This window comes from Scyliorhinus canicula, chromosome 2 (genome assembly GCF_902713615.1).
Source record: "Scyliorhinus canicula chromosome 2, sScyCan1.1, whole genome shotgun sequence".
Lineage (NCBI taxonomy): Eukaryota > Metazoa > Chordata > Chondrichthyes > Carcharhiniformes > Scyliorhinidae > Scyliorhinus > Scyliorhinus canicula.
Genome location: NC_052147.1, coordinates 185,526,710 through 185,543,159, shown reverse-complemented (window position 1 = coordinate 185,543,159; position 16,450 = coordinate 185,526,710). Strand labels below are relative to the sequence as shown.

Sequence of the window (16,450 nt, the reverse complement as noted above, 5' to 3'; positions counted from 1 at the left end):
GTACATAGAGGGAGATTTCACAGTGTCCAAATTACCTAACAGCACGTCTTTCAGGGCTTGTGGGAGGAAACTGGAGCACCCGGAGGAAACCTATGCAGACACAGGAAGAACGTCCAGACTGCACGCAGACAGTGGCCCAAGTCGGGAATCGAACCTGGGACCCTGGAGCTGTGAAGCAACAGTGCTACCCACTTCCATGCCGCCCAGTTGTCACCACCCTCTACTATAGCAAAGCTAATTTTGAATCCACCTTATCAAGTTCCCCTGTATCCCATGTGCATACGCCTTCTTTATAAGTCTCCCATGTGCTACGTTGATGAACACTTTGCTGAGATCCACATAAACTACATCAACTGCAGTATCCTCATCTGCACACCTGGTCACATGCTCAAAAAATTTAATCTAATTTGTTCGACATGATCTCCCTCTGACAAAGCCATGCTGACTATTCCTGAGCAAACCTTGCCTCTCAAGTGGAGATAGATTCTCTCCTTCAGAATGTTCTCAAATAGTTTCCCTACCACTGACTTGACACTGATTGGTCTGTAGTTCCCTGGCTTATCTTTCTTACATATTGGGACCACATTAACTGTTTTCCAGTCCTCTAGCACCTCCACTGAGGCCAGAGAGGAATTAAAAATTTGGGTCAGAGTCCCTGCAATCTGGACCTGGGAATTTGTCTAATTGTAAGCCTGCCAACAACTCCAATACCTTTTAACTCCCTTTGACAATTTTCCTAAGAACCTCAATGTCTCTCGCCCCATTCTATATCTAGCTCCTCAGCATCTTGGGTGAAGCCAGAAGACAGGTATTTGTCCAACACCCAACCAATGTCCTCTGGTTCCATCCACATATTTCTCTGTTGGTCTCTAATGGGCCCTATTCTTTCCCTGGTTATCCTCTTCCCATTGACATACTTATAGAAAATCTTTTGATTTTCCCTACTTTTATCAGCCGGAAGTTTCTCATATCTCCTCTCCTAATTGCTTTGTTAAACTCTATCCTGTACTTTCTGCACTCCACTAATATCTCTGTTAATTTGCTCCCTTTGCACTTGCTAAAAACCTCTCTTTTCCTTTTCATTGCATCCTGAATGTCTCTGGTCAGTCATGGTTCTCTGGGCTTGTACCCTCCCCATTTACTTTTTGTCATCCATCACTGCACTTCTGTAGATTTCTTCACAAGTATCTTTCTTTTTCCAGTCTGCTTGGCCAGATCCTACCTATATTTTACTAAAATCTCCTCTCTCCCAATCCACACCTTTTTTTACAACTTGTCATTTCTTTGTCCACAACAAACTTAAATTGTAGCATTTTATATTCGCTATCACTAAAATGCTCCCCCCCCCCCCCCCCCCACCAACAGATCAACCTGGCTTAATTTCCCAGAATTAGGTCCAACACTACACCTTGTTGGACCCAGGGGCTGGTTTAGCACAGGGCTAAATAGCTGGCTTTTAAAGCAGACCAAGGCAGGCCAGCAGCGTGGGTTCAATTCCCGTACCAGCCTCCCTGAACAGGCGCCAGAATGTGGCAACTAGGGGCTTTTGGCAGCAACTTCATTTGAAGCCTACTTGTGACAATAAGCAATTTTCATTTCATTTTCATTTCATTTGGACCCTCTACATATTCAGCTAAAACATTCTCCTACATACATTTTAAGAACTCTACTCCATCTAAGCTCTTAACATAATGACTATCCCAATTAATATTGGGAAAGTTGAAATCACTTAATACAATTACCCTATTACTTTTACACACCTCTGCAAATTGACCTCATATTTGCTCCTCAATTTCCCGCTGACCGCTGGTGGTCTATAATAAACACTTAGCAATGTGAAGCCCACAAAGCTTCATTTGATGTCCCCTCATATATATCGTTTCTCCTCACTGTAATAACTGACTCCTTTACTAATAATGCAATGCCTCCTCGTCTTTTACCCACTCCTCTGTCTCTCCAACATCCAGGATGTTGAGATGCTAATGCTGTCCCTCCCTCAACCATGTCTCTGTGATGACTACTAACTCCTATACTGTTGTTGCTATTTGGCTCTCATTCTGTTATTCCTCACTTCTTTGCTTCACACTGTTCCTATATGTGAATCCTGCGTCTTACATCACTGCTGCATTTTTACTTGTGCTCATATTTACTTGAGAATATCTTAGCATTACAAGGATACTAGGTACGGCGTCTGTTTAGTTAATTTATATCTTTTGTCCCATGCTTTCCTGGGATCTCGCTTGCCTTTAAGAGAAGGCAAAATAACACTGTGCAGGACCATTTATTTTGTTGAACCATCAAAGAAATCTATTAAACAAAAATGGAACAGAATAATATCAGAATGGTAACCTACATTTGCAGCAATGGTTTAGTAGAAAATAGTAGAAAATAGTGAATGGTTTGCCAGTTTAAGGCTATTGTAAAAGTTATGTCACTTTTTTTTGGTTTTGTCTTTTTTATAATGATAGAGTATTGTAGTACAAATAATTTTAGAGTCTTGGAGTCCTGAAGTCCATTCCGACCAAAGGCTGTGTGACCTGCAGATTGGACAAGCTGCCAAAGTCGAGAAGCTTCAGCATCTGCTTGGTATTTGGGTCCACGTCAATCAGCTCCTGATCCAGAGCAGAAACCTCTGGGACCTTATCCCTCCTCTCCCACTCTTCTTCCTGCAGCTTGATGGAGTTGCCTCTGGCAGGCCTGTGGTGATATGCATCACTGTAAATACGCAAGGGTTAATGTAAATACTCTACGTCTAATTAAACACTAGAGGGAGCACCAGAGACGTCATAACATGCAGACATACAGCTAATGAGCACATAGAATAGGACACGACCAATGGGCAGTCAGGACTCCCAGAGGTGACACTACCACAAGGGGACATACACAACCCATATATAAGGATAGGGCACACATGCTCTGTCCCTTTCCACAGGCGACACTTAGAGAGTAGGACAGGGGCAGATCAGAAGCATCACACCCACCACGTGGCTTAGAACAGACTGGTTAGTTAGACTGAGTTACAATAGCAAGATTAGCAGGAGAGTCACACTCATAGAGAACTGTGCTATTGGTTCAATAAATCACTTTGAATTTACTTCAAAGCCTGGAGTATCTTTTGGTCAAAGCTGCATCGAGTTGCATCCTGTGGTATCCCAGAGTACATAACACAACAAGGCCCACACTGAATGCACTTCATTAAATGAGGCACCTACTCTGCAATTTTTCTGCAAGGTTTCTTGCTGGGGATGTTGGCAATTTCCTCACAGACCTTCTTATGCTGTGGAAGTCTTTGCTAAGGCGGCTGCAATACTTTTTAACGATCACTCGGGGAGTTTTCTTCACCTTCTTAGTCCCGACGTGACCCATCTTGGATTCCAACTGAGAGAAGAGCATTACGTCACTTTTAAATTTCCTTTCCACAACAACTACAGAATATGTCTGGTTCATGTAATTTTCTTCAGAGATTTCAGATGAGGTTTGGTAATTTAAAAAGACAGAGAGATACACCTGAAAACATCATTTGGAGCAAATAATAATTTATTCAGAAAAAGCTAGTGTATGATCGTCAGTCTTTTCCTGTTTAATAAATGTTTTATTCTTTTGTTAAAAGTTAACCAGCAGTCACGTGACTCTGTTCATCCACATCTCTAAACGAAAAATAAATACAAATTACAATCTATCAAACCAGGTTTTCGCTCAGGGACCTGGCTGTCCAATCGTAACATCAGTTCTGACAGCCTCCCCGCTGACTTATTAGTTTAAATTTATCCCCCCATTTTGAGGCACCGTCGTGTTCTCAGATCTGCATTAGCAGCATCCACCTCTTTGACTGGGGCTCCCCAGGCTCTAGAGCTGTGGCCCTTTTAAGGGGCTAGCCGCACTGTGGGTCTTTCCACTGCCCGAAATAAGATGGCAAGCATGTAAGCAGCCAACGAAGGGACCATCCTTGGGAAGATTTCTCCATTGCAAACATGGCTCAGGATCTCCATTCGGTCCTGATGTCCGAGTCCCGCAGCCCATGAGAAAATCCTGCCCATTTCATCACAATAAACTTCTGGGAGCAGGTGTTTTGTCCCTGTATGTACCTTAATGAGTAAATAAGCATATATTAACCGATATCTTAGATTTTTAAAAAGCTTCAGTTTTGCCAAACTGTCACTACTAGATTTAAAATGCCAACATGTAGTGGGGAGAGGTGTTTTGACAGCAAAATGTTACACTGTTGTTACTTTTCTCTATTAGTTCAGTGTCCAGCATAATGAAAATTTTATTTTACATTTTTAGTGGCTTTTGAAAGTCATCTGCTGTAAATTAAGGGTTTGCCACTTTTGCTATAATATATTGCTGCTTCAAAAGTTTCTGTATTTTTCAAATGGTCAACCTCACAATTTTAATTTGCTTTCTAAATCAGCATTGATTTCCTTGTAATCAGGTATGTCTATATAAAATGTAACTGTGAGCTGGGACATATTTAGATAATGTTAAAGTTATCATCAACAAACAACTGAATTTTCAATAAAATAAACATGACCTTAACAATAGCAAATACTTTTTTTTCCATTATTGACTTTGGAAATAACTGAGATTAAAACTAATATTAAAGCAAATTATGTTTATCCTAATTGTTTTAGTTTACAGTAAAGTTTGACGAACATTTTATCATTTTGGATTGCATTTTAAATCATTTTCACAATCAATTTCATTTTTAACCTTCACATGTATTGTAGTCGAAGCTTCTTCGTGGAGAGGATGTTGCAACTTGTAGGAAAAACTAGAACCAGAGGAATCAATCTCAGACTAAAGGGACCATCCGTTAAAACAGAAATGAGGAATTTCTTCAGCCAGAGGGTGGTGAATCTGTGGAACTCTTTGCCGCAGGAGGCTGTGGAGGCCAAATCACTAAGTGTTTTTAAGACAGAGATAGATAGGTTTTTGATTAATAAAAGAATCAGGTGTTATGGAGAGAAGGCAGGAGAATGGGGATGAGACAAATATCAGCCATCGATCAGCAGGCTCGATGGGCCAAGTGGCCTAATTCTGCTCCTATGTCTTATGGTCCTATGATTCAGGACAAAAATATCTGTTGGAATTCACCAGTGACAAATGGAAGACCTTATGTGCGCAACTGAAAATCCAATGTACTTTATACAAAATTCTGCAAGAAAGATTTCTACTTTAAAACCGGGAATTAACTTTAAATCCAGTCATCGGGTTTTTACATAATTCTCTGCAATATTGCTCGACTCCATTCCTGTTGTTACTAACATACCATCCATACGTAAATTTGAGTACTCCAAGGCTCTCTGCCAACTTTCCAGCTTCCACTCACAATACAGTTGGACTTGGATTTGTTGTACATAAAGTGTGCAACCAGAAGTTTGGCGAGCTCCTCTGCTAGCTCCTTGTTCCCCAGCTATTAAATTAACAATCTCTTGGTAGTACAAAACTTAAATATTGCTGAAACGAGCGACATGTTGCTTAAACTGTTCAAACGCATTCATCAGGATAAGTGCAAAAAATTACAAATTTTAAACAATCGCAACAATGTCTACTGCAGTATAATTTATTGTGTATTTGAAATTTGGCATTCTTATGTTTGAGCCGATGGGGCCAGCCTTCTGACGACTCCCCTCTTCGGATTCCAGACTTTGGATCTCCTCAGATTAGTCTGAGATGGCAGGATAATTAGCCACCTTGGTCTTCCTCTCTGGGACTCATTTTCTAAACCTTTATTTGCCTCTCCACGTTTTAAAAGCATGTCACAACTCATCTATGAAACCTAGCTTTTTGTCATGTTTCCCCAGCTCCCTTCTTCCTGGCTCCTATTCGCATATTTGTCAGGTATCTGGTTGAGACATTTCTTTGAGGGTGCTACATGAATGCGAGTTCCAATTGTTGCAGTTGTATCTTTTTAGCGTTGGACAGTCAAATCTGAAAAGTCAGCCAGCTACCTACAAATGCTCAAGATAAAATCTAAAAAAGAGAAAGTTTCCAGGTCGAGATGACCCTTCATCAGAACTGAAGATAGAAATGTATTTGGTTTTGAGCCAGTGGAAAGTGAGAAGGGATAGAAAGAACAAAATGGGAAGGTCTGTGATGGGGGGGGGGGGGGGGGGGGGGGGGGGGGGGGGGGGTTTGGCAGGAGAAACTAAATGACAAAAGCCAATGAGAGTGGTCATGGGTATTGTAAAGAAGCAAAAGATGTGTCCAGCTGAAGTGTGAATGATTACAGAGCAGTCATGTGAATGCAACATGAAGGAATAAGGAAAGAAACAAAGCAATACTGTCCCAGCAAATTAAATAAACTTAGAGAACATGATGGAGGCAGAGGTTATTATCTAAAACAGTTGAACTTTATGTTCAGTCCAAAAGTCTGTGGAGTGCCCAGTTGAAAGATGAGGTACTGCTCCTCGAGCTTGAACTTCACTGAAACACTGCAGCAGATCAAGGACAGAAAGGTCAAAATGGGGCCAAGATTGAGGATTAAAATGACAAGTGACCGGAAGCTTGGGGTAAGCTTTGGGCGGAGCGACCAATGCATAGGAGTGTGAAGTTAAAACCGTAGAATGATCTTGGATGTACGACCATGGGAAAGAGGAACAGGAAAGGCCATTTGGCACGTGGAGCTTGCTCTGCCATTCAATAGGATCACGGTTGCTCCGGCATTCCTCACGTCCACTATCCTGCCCTTTCCAGGTTACATTTAATTCCCTTACTGATCAAGAATCTACCTGTCTCAGCCTTAAATATACAGGGACCCTGCCCTCACAGCTTTCTCTGGCAAAGAGTTCCAAAGACTTTTAACCCTCTGATGACTTGCTCATAAAATTCTTTCTTGTGAATGTTCTGATACCAGTTGTAGAAATGAAATGTTATAACCTGCCTGCTTACCACTGGCTGGGGACTAATGGCAATCCCACAATCCTTAGGGAGTATGAAGTTCCCCAATGAGGGGGGCGGAGAAATCATTCGTAGACTCCCTGCATAAACAGAGCTGGCCAGTTTGGAACCAGCTGGAGAGGAGTGAGCAGCAAGGGAGTTGCTGCTGCTGTTGTGTACATATATATTATTGTAAATAAATGTTATTTCTTTCTATCCTTCAACTCGTGCTTCTTTGTGGCCCTCACAAAATGGCGATGAGGGTTAAAGTGGATAGCTGTCTACGTTGCTGAAGCCAACTCCCTGTATTTTTGTTGGATACAAGTTGGAAGTTTTTTTTCTGTTACACCATGCCACTGTAAGGACGTTTGGATATTTTTGATGCTGCGCTGGAAAGTTGGAACCAGTATGCACAACGAATGCTTTACTATTTCCGGGCAAAAACATCACCGGAAACGAGTGCCAGGTGGTCATTTTGCTCACCGCCTGCGGCCCGCATGCGTTCGGGGTGATTAGGTGCCTTACGTACCCAGCTGCGCCGGACACCAAGGTGTTTGATGAACTTGTGAACTTAGTGGGGCAACATTTTAACCCAACCCCATCCAGTGTTACTGGTTTAATACCGCTGAGAGGACCCCAGGACAATCCCTTGCAGAGTTTTTGTCCAGGCTATGCAGGATTGCGGAGTACTGTGACTATGGTGAGACCTTGTCAGAAATGTTACGCGACCGTTTGGTTTGCGGTATTAACAATGCGGCCTCCCAGAGAAAGTTGTTAGCCGAGCCAACATTGACTTTTCAACAGACCATTCAAATAGTATTGTCCCGAGAGAGCGCAGAACGGGGAGTGCAGGAGCTACAGAGAATGGAGGTGCATATCTTGCGGAGCAACCCCTTCCGTCCAAAAGCATCTCCCCGCACCCCTGCGGTACCTTGGGCCGGGCGGTGTCCGGATCAACGCCAGTGGCTGCCGGACTTTCCTCCCCGAAGGGAGCCTTCTCCAGAACCAATGGATGAGGAGCCATGTCAGTGTCGGAGTTGTGAGTGCCGACCCCGTCGCGGACGCTGGTCCTGGGGGCACCAGAGGCGCTGTCGTTCTGACAGAAACTGGGGCCAGCCCAGGGGCCGTACCTTCCATTTGGATTAACCTGCGGGGACTACTCCCGAGGACGTGGAGACGGAGGACGATTGCCTGCAGCTGCATTGTGTGGCAGCTCCCCATTAAGGTGACAGTACGGGTCAATGGTCACCCGCTTGAGATGGAGTTGGACACTGGTGCAGCGGTCTCCGTGATCGCCCAGAGGATATTCGACCGCATCAAGCAGGGTATACAGACCCTTACATTAACCAACACACAGGCCTGGTTGGCCACCTACATGGGGGAACCATTGGACATTGCAGGAACTATGATGACCTCTGTTTATGGACCCCAGGAGGGTGCGCAGCCATGGGTCCAGCCTGTTGGGTCGGGATTGGTTGCACCATTTGCGGCTGCAGTGGCAGCACATCCTCCAAACAGGTTCTGGATTGTTGATGGAGGTACAATGGTGGTACCCAGATGTATTCCAGCCCGGTTTGGGGAAAATAAAAGGGGCCTCAGCCTGTATCCAAGTCGAACCAGGAGCCACGCCACGCTATTTCCGGTCGCGCCCAGTACCTTACATCTTGCTTGAGAAGGTAGAAGGGGAGCTCACTCGTTTGGAGTCCTTGGGTATTATCAGGCCTGTCTATTTCGCTGACTGGGCAGTACCAATTGTACCTGTAATGAAGCCAGATGCCACAGTTCCCTTGTGCGGTGACTATAAACTTACAGTGAATACGGCTTCCCGGCTCGACCGATATCCAATGCCTCGTATAGAGGATCTCTACGCGAAGCTTGCAGGCGGACTTTCATTCACGAAATTAGATATGAGTCACGCCTACCTACAGTTGAAGCTGGATCCTGCCGCCCGGCCATATGTAACTATTAATACGCACCGGGGCCTGTATGAATATAAACGGTTGCTCTTTGGGGTATCCTCTGCCTGCGCTATTTCTCAACGCGTCATGGAGGGCATCTTAAGAGGTTTACCTCATGTCGCTGTCTACTTAGACGACATTTTGATGACAGAGCAGGAACATTTGGAAAATTTGGTGGCTGTCCTGAGACGCTTTTCAGAGGCCGGAGTCCGTTTGCGTCGTACAAAATGCGTCTTTAAGGCGAACAACGTAGTCTACCTGGGTTATCGATCGGGTGGACCGTGAAGGTTTGCACTCCGTCGCAGGGAAGGTGCGTGCAATTCAACAGGCCCCCACCCCAACTGACACTTCGCTTCTTTGTTATTTTCTCCCCCTCGTAAACTATTACAGGTAGTTCCTCCCCAATCTGGCAACTACACTGGCCCTGTTGCACCTTCTGCTCAAGAAGAATCACACCTGGGTTTGGGGTCAGCCGCAAGAAACCACTTTCCGGCGAGTAAAATGACAATTGTCGTCGTCTGGGTTACTAAACCACTATGATCCTGGAAAGCCTTTGCTCATCACGTGTGATGCATCCCCATATTGTATTGGGGCCGTCCTGTCCCACAAGATGGAGAACGGGGCCGAGAGGTCGATAGCTTTTGCCTCCCGCACATTGACTGCAGCGGAAAAGAGGTACGCACAGATCGAGAAGGAGGGCCTGGCGGTAGTCTTTGCGGTGAAACGCTTCCACCAGTATGTGTATGGCCGCCACTGTCGTGACTGATCATAAACGTCTGCTGGGACTTTTCCGAGAGGGTAAGCCAATACCGCCCATTGCTTCTGCACGGATCCAACGATGGGCTTTGTTGCTCGCTGCCTACGAGTATTCTCTGGAGTAACAAACCAGGAACCCAGATAGCGAATGCCGACGCACTGAGCCGATTGCCTTTATCGACCGGCCCCATGTCGACCCCACAACAGGTGAGGTGGTTGCAACCCTACATTTTATGGACTCCTTGACTGTCACGGCATCACAGATCCGCGAGTGGACCCAGACGGAGCCAGTCCTGTCAAAGGTTCGGCACATAGTCCTGTATGGTGGGCAGCATAGACAGCTCCCAGGCAAGTTGCAGACATTTTCCTCCAAGCTGTCAGAATTTAGCATGGGAGACGGTCTCCTCTTGTGGGGATGCATGATTCTAAGGGACTTGCACTATGGGCAAAATGAAAACGTTGGCCCGGAGTTATGTCTGGTGGCCAGGCCTCGACCCCGACATTGAGAAGCTGGACCAAAACTGCTCCATTTGCCAGGAGCATCAGAAGCTTCTGCCGGCCGTGCCCCTACATTACAGGGAATGACCAGGGCGGCCCTGGGCACGCTTGCATGCGGATTTTGCCGGCCCTTTTCAAGGATCCATGTTCCTTCTATTAATTGATCCCGATCTAAATGGTTAGAGGTGCATAAGATGGTAGGCACAACATCTGGCGCAACAATCGAGAAGATGCGATTGTCTTTCAGTATGCATGTCCTCCCCGAGGTGCTGGTTACGGACAATGATACTCCGTTCACAAGTGAGGAGTTATCGAGGTTCATGAAGATGAACGGCATATGCCATATCCGCACCGCTCCATACCACCCGGTTTCCAATGGGTTGGCGGAGCGTGCAGTGCAGACATTCAGACGGGGCCTAAAGAAGCAGTCTTCTAGGTCTATGGACACGAGACTGGCTCATTTATTGTTTTCATACAGGACCACTCCACCTGCGATGACTAGGGTAGCTCCCGCGGAACTCCTAATGGGCCTACTACTTCGCACCCGCCTTAGCATGATTTTGCCGGACATTGGCGCAAACGTACGCTTCACTCAAGAACGGCAGGGACATGGTTTTTCTTGGCATCGGCCGATTCGGCAGTTTGCGCCTGGTGACCCAGTGTTGGTTCGAAATTTTGCTGGTGGTGCCCAATGTGTCCGTGGCGTTTTCTTTCGCCGAACAAGTCCTATGTCTTACCAGGTGCAAGCCCAGGGTCGTCTCTAGTGCAAGCATGTAGACCATGTTCAATCCAGAAGACCATTTCTTCCAAAGATTCCCTGCCCCTGGAGCTCATTTCTACAGCCACAGAGACCAGGCACAGTGGAGAGTATTCCTCACAATCTTCCTCTGGTGCCGCACTCAGAGCCTGCGCAGGCCGTTGCAGAACTGCGTGGAGATAGAGACGCCGAAATGAAGGAGGCAGTGGACTCCGACTCCGAGATGGAGACACAGGACACGTCAGAGGGGGAGTCCTCGGGCTCACGGGCCGTGGATGTACAACCGTTACACCGTTCATCACGGAAACGCCATTCTCAGTCTCATTATACGTCGCCCGATCCAGCTCCTCGAGCAAATGGTGTCCGGCCGGCGGCAAAACGAGTCTGACACCCTACTTCGCCAGGGTCTTTGGTGGATTCCTTGGACTTTGGGGGCTGCCTGCTTACAATTGGCTGGAGACTAATGGCAATCCCACAATCCATAGGGAGTATGAGCTTCCTCAATGAGGGGGGGGCGGAGAAATCATTAGCGGACTCCCTGCATAAATAGAGCAGGCCAGTTTGGAACCAGCCAGAGAGGAGTGAGCAGCAAGGGAGTTGCTGCTGCTGCTATGTATATGTGTTATTGTAAATAAATGTTATTTCTTTCTATCCTTCAACTCGTGCTGGATTCTTCGTGGCCCTCACAAATGGAAAGTAGCGGAGTCGGTGACATCGTAATATTGTCATTGGACTAGTAATCGAGAGACCCAGGGTAATGCCCTCGGGACCCAGTTTTGAATTGCACCAGGAAAGATGGTGAAATTTGAATTCCGTACAAAAATCAGGAATGAAAAGTCTAACGGTGGCCATCAAACCATTGTTGACTGCCGTAAAAACATATCTGGTTCACTTTACAAAAGGAAATCTGTCATCCTTACTTCATCTGAGTCTATATGTGACTTCAAATCCACAGCAATGCCCTCTGAAATGGCCTAGAAAACCACTCCGTAAAAGAGCATTAAGGCTGGGCCACGAGTGCTGGCTGAGCCATTGATGTCCGCATCCCCTGAACAACTTTTAAAGATATATGATTTAAGTACAATTGATGGCATATTTCACATTATATTGCCATTATGAAATGGAAACTAGATTTTGCAGGTAAATTCCTTTTATTCTTTTCTTGTTCTTTTCTGTTAATGTTTTCTCAAGGCTTCCTACTCACCAAGTTCAGGAAAGGACAGTTGGACCTTCTGTTATTAAACCTGCATCAGTGCCATGTCAAAGTCCACCAAACTGGTCCAGCACTGTTTCCACTCAGATTGATGTCCCTTCATATCATTTACAGGAAAGCCTTTAGTCTTTGCTCAAAACCTTATCCAGCTTGTGACCAAAATTGTTTACTCTTCACATTGCAACTGCAATAATAAAGAGACATTTTGAATAATTATAAATGTTACAACACCCAGGTAATTCAAAGTGCAATGAATGACTAGTACTACACATTTGCTGGTGATGGCAAAACCTGGCCAATAGAATTTGGATGCATTTTCAACATCAGCATGGTTTTAAGTTTGGGCAGCATTGCACAGGTAGTAAAGACAACTCTTTTCCTTTGGTTAATATTCCAGTGTTAACAGAAGAAATAGATGCAAGTACCTGCTAGAATGGTAGAGATTCAGATACTCCCACGATCCCTACCCTGCCAAGCAGCATCATTGCACCGGGTTGTCAATGTTCACATGGCCTCTTTCAATCCATTACAGTTCAAAAGGAATGTTTTCATTGCTTGTTCCTTGATCAGTGGGAATTTCACATTTTTGAAAAATATCTCTGCAAATTTGTAAACGATTTGACATAATGCTTTCTGTCATAGACAGCAGCTACAAAGCTGACATCCATGCGTGAAAAATGATAATGCACAGAATGTCCACGCAGAGGTACTTCTGTCCAGTTCTTACCAAGTACTTGGACTGTACATGTGTATTTGATTATTTGAAAGACATAAAAACTTACCATAGTGAAGTATACCTTGAGCAAGTGTAATTACTGTGTCATTGTAAAAATGTAAAATCTGGCTGACAGATGTCAAAGAATTTATTGTATCTTTTTTCTGCTCAATCACAGATCTATTCAGATGAACATAGGACATAGAACAGTACAGCACAGAACAGGCCCTTTGGTCCTCGATGTTGTGCCGAGCCTAGTCCGAAACCAAGATCAAGCTATCCCACTCCCTGTCATTCTGGTGTGCTCCATGTGCCAATCCAGTAACCGCTTGAAAGTTCCTCAAGTGTCCGACTCCACTATCACCGCAGGCAGTCCATTCCACACCCTAACCACTCTCTGAGTAAAGAACCTACCTCGGACATCCCTCCTATATCTCCCACCCTGAACCTTATAGTTATGCCCCCTTGTAACAGCTACAGCCACCCGAGGAAATAGTCTCTGAACGTCCACTCTATCTATCCCCCTCATCATCTTATAAACCTCTATTAAGTCGCCTCTCATCCTCCTCCACTCCAAAGAGAAAAGCCCTAGCTCCCTCAACCTTTCCTCATAAGACCTATCCTCCAAACCAGGCAGCATCCTGGTAAATCTCCTTTGTACCCTTTCCGATGCTTTCACATCCTTCCTATAGTGAGGTCACCAGAACCGCACACAATACTTCAAATGTGGTCTGAGTGACTCTTTGTTTGATTGTTTGGAAACCTGATCCAGTATATGAACTGTCCAGACATAAAAGGGTGTTAATAAAGGAGCTGAAGTAGTGGTACAATTTGAATGTCAAAGTCTAATAGCTGAGGAAATATTTGTGGATTTGTATCTCATGGAATTGATATTCAATTTAAAAAATACTTAAGTGAGGAATTAAGTTTTATTAGATCTGTAACTTGAGTTGTTGCTTCATTGTTATCTTTCGGCGCAGTGGTTAACACTGCTGCCTCACAGTGCCAGGGACCCAGGTTCAATTGCAGCCTTGGGTTACTGTCTGCGTCGGTTTCCTCCCGGTGCTCTAGTTTCCTCCCACAGTCAAAATAAGCGCAGGTTGGGTGGATTGGCCATGCTAAATTATCCCCTGAGTATCACAAAGATGTGAAGGTTTAGGGTTTACGGGGATAGGGCAAAGGAATGGGCCTAAGTAGGATGCTCTTTCACAGGGTTGGTGCAGATTCGATGGGATTCTGATTGTACGAATTCTATGGTTCTTTGCAAGATCCTCCAATTGCAAGGTGAATCTTCGTCATTTGCCAACCCCAGTAAATGGCGTGCAAATATAACTGTTACTTATTTATTTCATCATCGCAAATGAGTAAATAAGAACATAATCCTTAAACAACAGGGGGCAACGATTTCCCATCCATGTAGAGTTGTTGGCACCAATTACAAAATATCATTCTCGTTAAATGTGTTTTCTGAGCTGCACTATTATTCTTTCTCTAATGTGTTTGGCTAGACTCCTGGAAATTGCTTTGTATGTATGCGCAGGGGAGGTTTTAAATGAAACTGGTATCTCATTAAACTGACTGGGTAGAATTCATTATTGACCAAGGTTTCGCAAATCAGCAAACCCACAAATAGGTTTGCCTTCACCAGATGACTCAAATATTCTTTAGCAAGTGAAGTTGCCTAGCAACAGATTTTATAGTAAACTTTCAGAACAAAACATTCAGTTGTAAGAACCAAAACAGCTCAGTGCTTTTTAAATCTTGGGCCATGCGGTACACTGCAAAATGTGTTTGACTAGCATGGTAATACGCCAGTCATCTGGATTTTTCAATCTGTTTTGTAGAAAGGATGGGTTGAGAAACAAATTATTGACTGGAATGAATTTGTGCCATGTCAAGAAAGCAGAACAGTAAGAAGTCTTACAACACCAGGTTAAAGTCCAACAGGTTTGTTTCAAACACGAGCTTTCGGAGCACGGCTCCTTCTTCAGGTGAATGGAAAGGCTTGTTCCAGAAATGTTTATATAGACACAGTCAGAGATGCCCCGGAATGCGAGCACCTGCAGGCAATCAAATCATCAAAGATGCAGAGAGAGAGGTAACTCCAGGTTAAAGAGGTGTGAATTGTCCCAAGCCAGTTCAGTCGGTAGGCCTCTGCAAGTCCAGGCTTGTTGGTGGGGGCCGAATGTAATGCGACATGAATCCCAGATCCCGGTTGAGTCCGCATTCATGCGTGCGGAACTTAGCTATAAGTTTTTGCTCAGCAATTTTGCGTTGTCGCGTCTCCTGAAGGCCTCCTTGTAGAATGCTGACCCGGAGATCAGAGGCTGAATGTCCTTGACTGCTGAAGTGTTCCCCAACTGGAAGGGAACAGTCCTGCCTGTTGATAGTCGCACCTGGAGTTACCTCTCTCTCTGCATCTTTGATGATTTGATTGCCTGCAGGTGCTCGCATTCCGGGGCATCTCTGACTGTGTCTATATAAACATTTCTGGAACAAGCCTTTCCATTCACCTGAAGAAGGAGCCGTGCTCCGAAAGCTCGTGTTTGAAACAAACCTGTTGGACTTTAACCTGGTGTTGTAAGACTTCTTACTGTGCTCACCCCAGTCCAACGCCGGCATCTCCACATCAAGAAAGCAGAACACAGCAATCAAACATGTTAGAGCGGTAAGAATTAAAGATTTCAAGTTTGTGCAGGTTGCATTCTGCAGGCTTAGTTCAAATCCTGGTGAAGTTAAAAATGTAACACAATGCTATTTTCAAAGATAATGTGATCGACCCATATGGAGAAAGACCACATGAGTAGTTACCTTGCTATTCAAGCACTGGCATTTGGAAAAAAATGTTTATTGCCTTATGTTTAATTGTGTTGCCAATATACCTCCGAGTAGTTGACATTGTAACAAGAGGAAGTTAGACATAGAAAATATCTTCCATAAAATTGAGGTTGCTGTCTGTGATGGCTCGAGACAAACACTGGAGACTGCCAATTGTTAACAAAGAGAAGTAACAGGATCAGAACACTATGGGCGTAATCTTCTGGCCTCGTTGCGCTCTCAGTTCAGCAAAATGAGGCCAATAAATAGCGGGAGAGGCCAAAAAACAAGAACCACGCCAGACGGCAAAGAGTTTGCATGCAACCACCACCTCCCATAGGCGAAATCAGGATCTCTCCATAGTGAAGACAGAAACCAATTATCACCACTTAAGCCTTATTTCCTTACATTTAACGAGAGCCACCCCATATCCAATGGTCTCCCATCATTCAGCAGCCTCCCCAGCAAGTGCTCACGCTGGTGCCGATTAGTACTCCTTTTGAAAAACGTGAATCTGGTGGAAGGGCTTCTGTGGGAGCCGAGGAGGTGAGTAGCCATCATTGGTCACAGGGAAACAACCTGGGGCACTGGGATTGCCACACCAGAGCTCGGTGGGCGGTGAGGGAACCTTAGCTGGGAGGTATGGGACGCTCCGCAGGGGTGAGCTGTCATAGGAGAGTGGGGAGGGGTGCTGGGGAGCAAGTGAGGGGGCAATCGCTTGTGGCACCACTATGCCAACCCCTGGATGGTTTACCCATTCTGGGGGCAACATTTGTCCCTGCCCGACAGTCAAAACACCCACCCATAACCCACCACTCCCCAACTGCCAAGGCCTCTGGCCGTGCGGCTGAAGGCTA

General features: G+C 45.1%; 1 protein-coding gene and 1 pseudogene across 11 annotated transcripts in view; one reads left to right on the top strand and one right to left on the bottom strand.

The window, feature by feature from the left end:
- Window positions 1–16,450, top strand: part of gulp1b (GULP PTB domain containing engulfment adaptor 1b) — a 530,845-nt gene that overhangs the window by 211,634 nt on the left and 302,761 nt on the right. The gene's annotated exons all lie outside the window — the stretch shown is intronic.
- LOC119961824 lies at window positions 2,490–3,366 on the bottom strand (annotated as a pseudogene).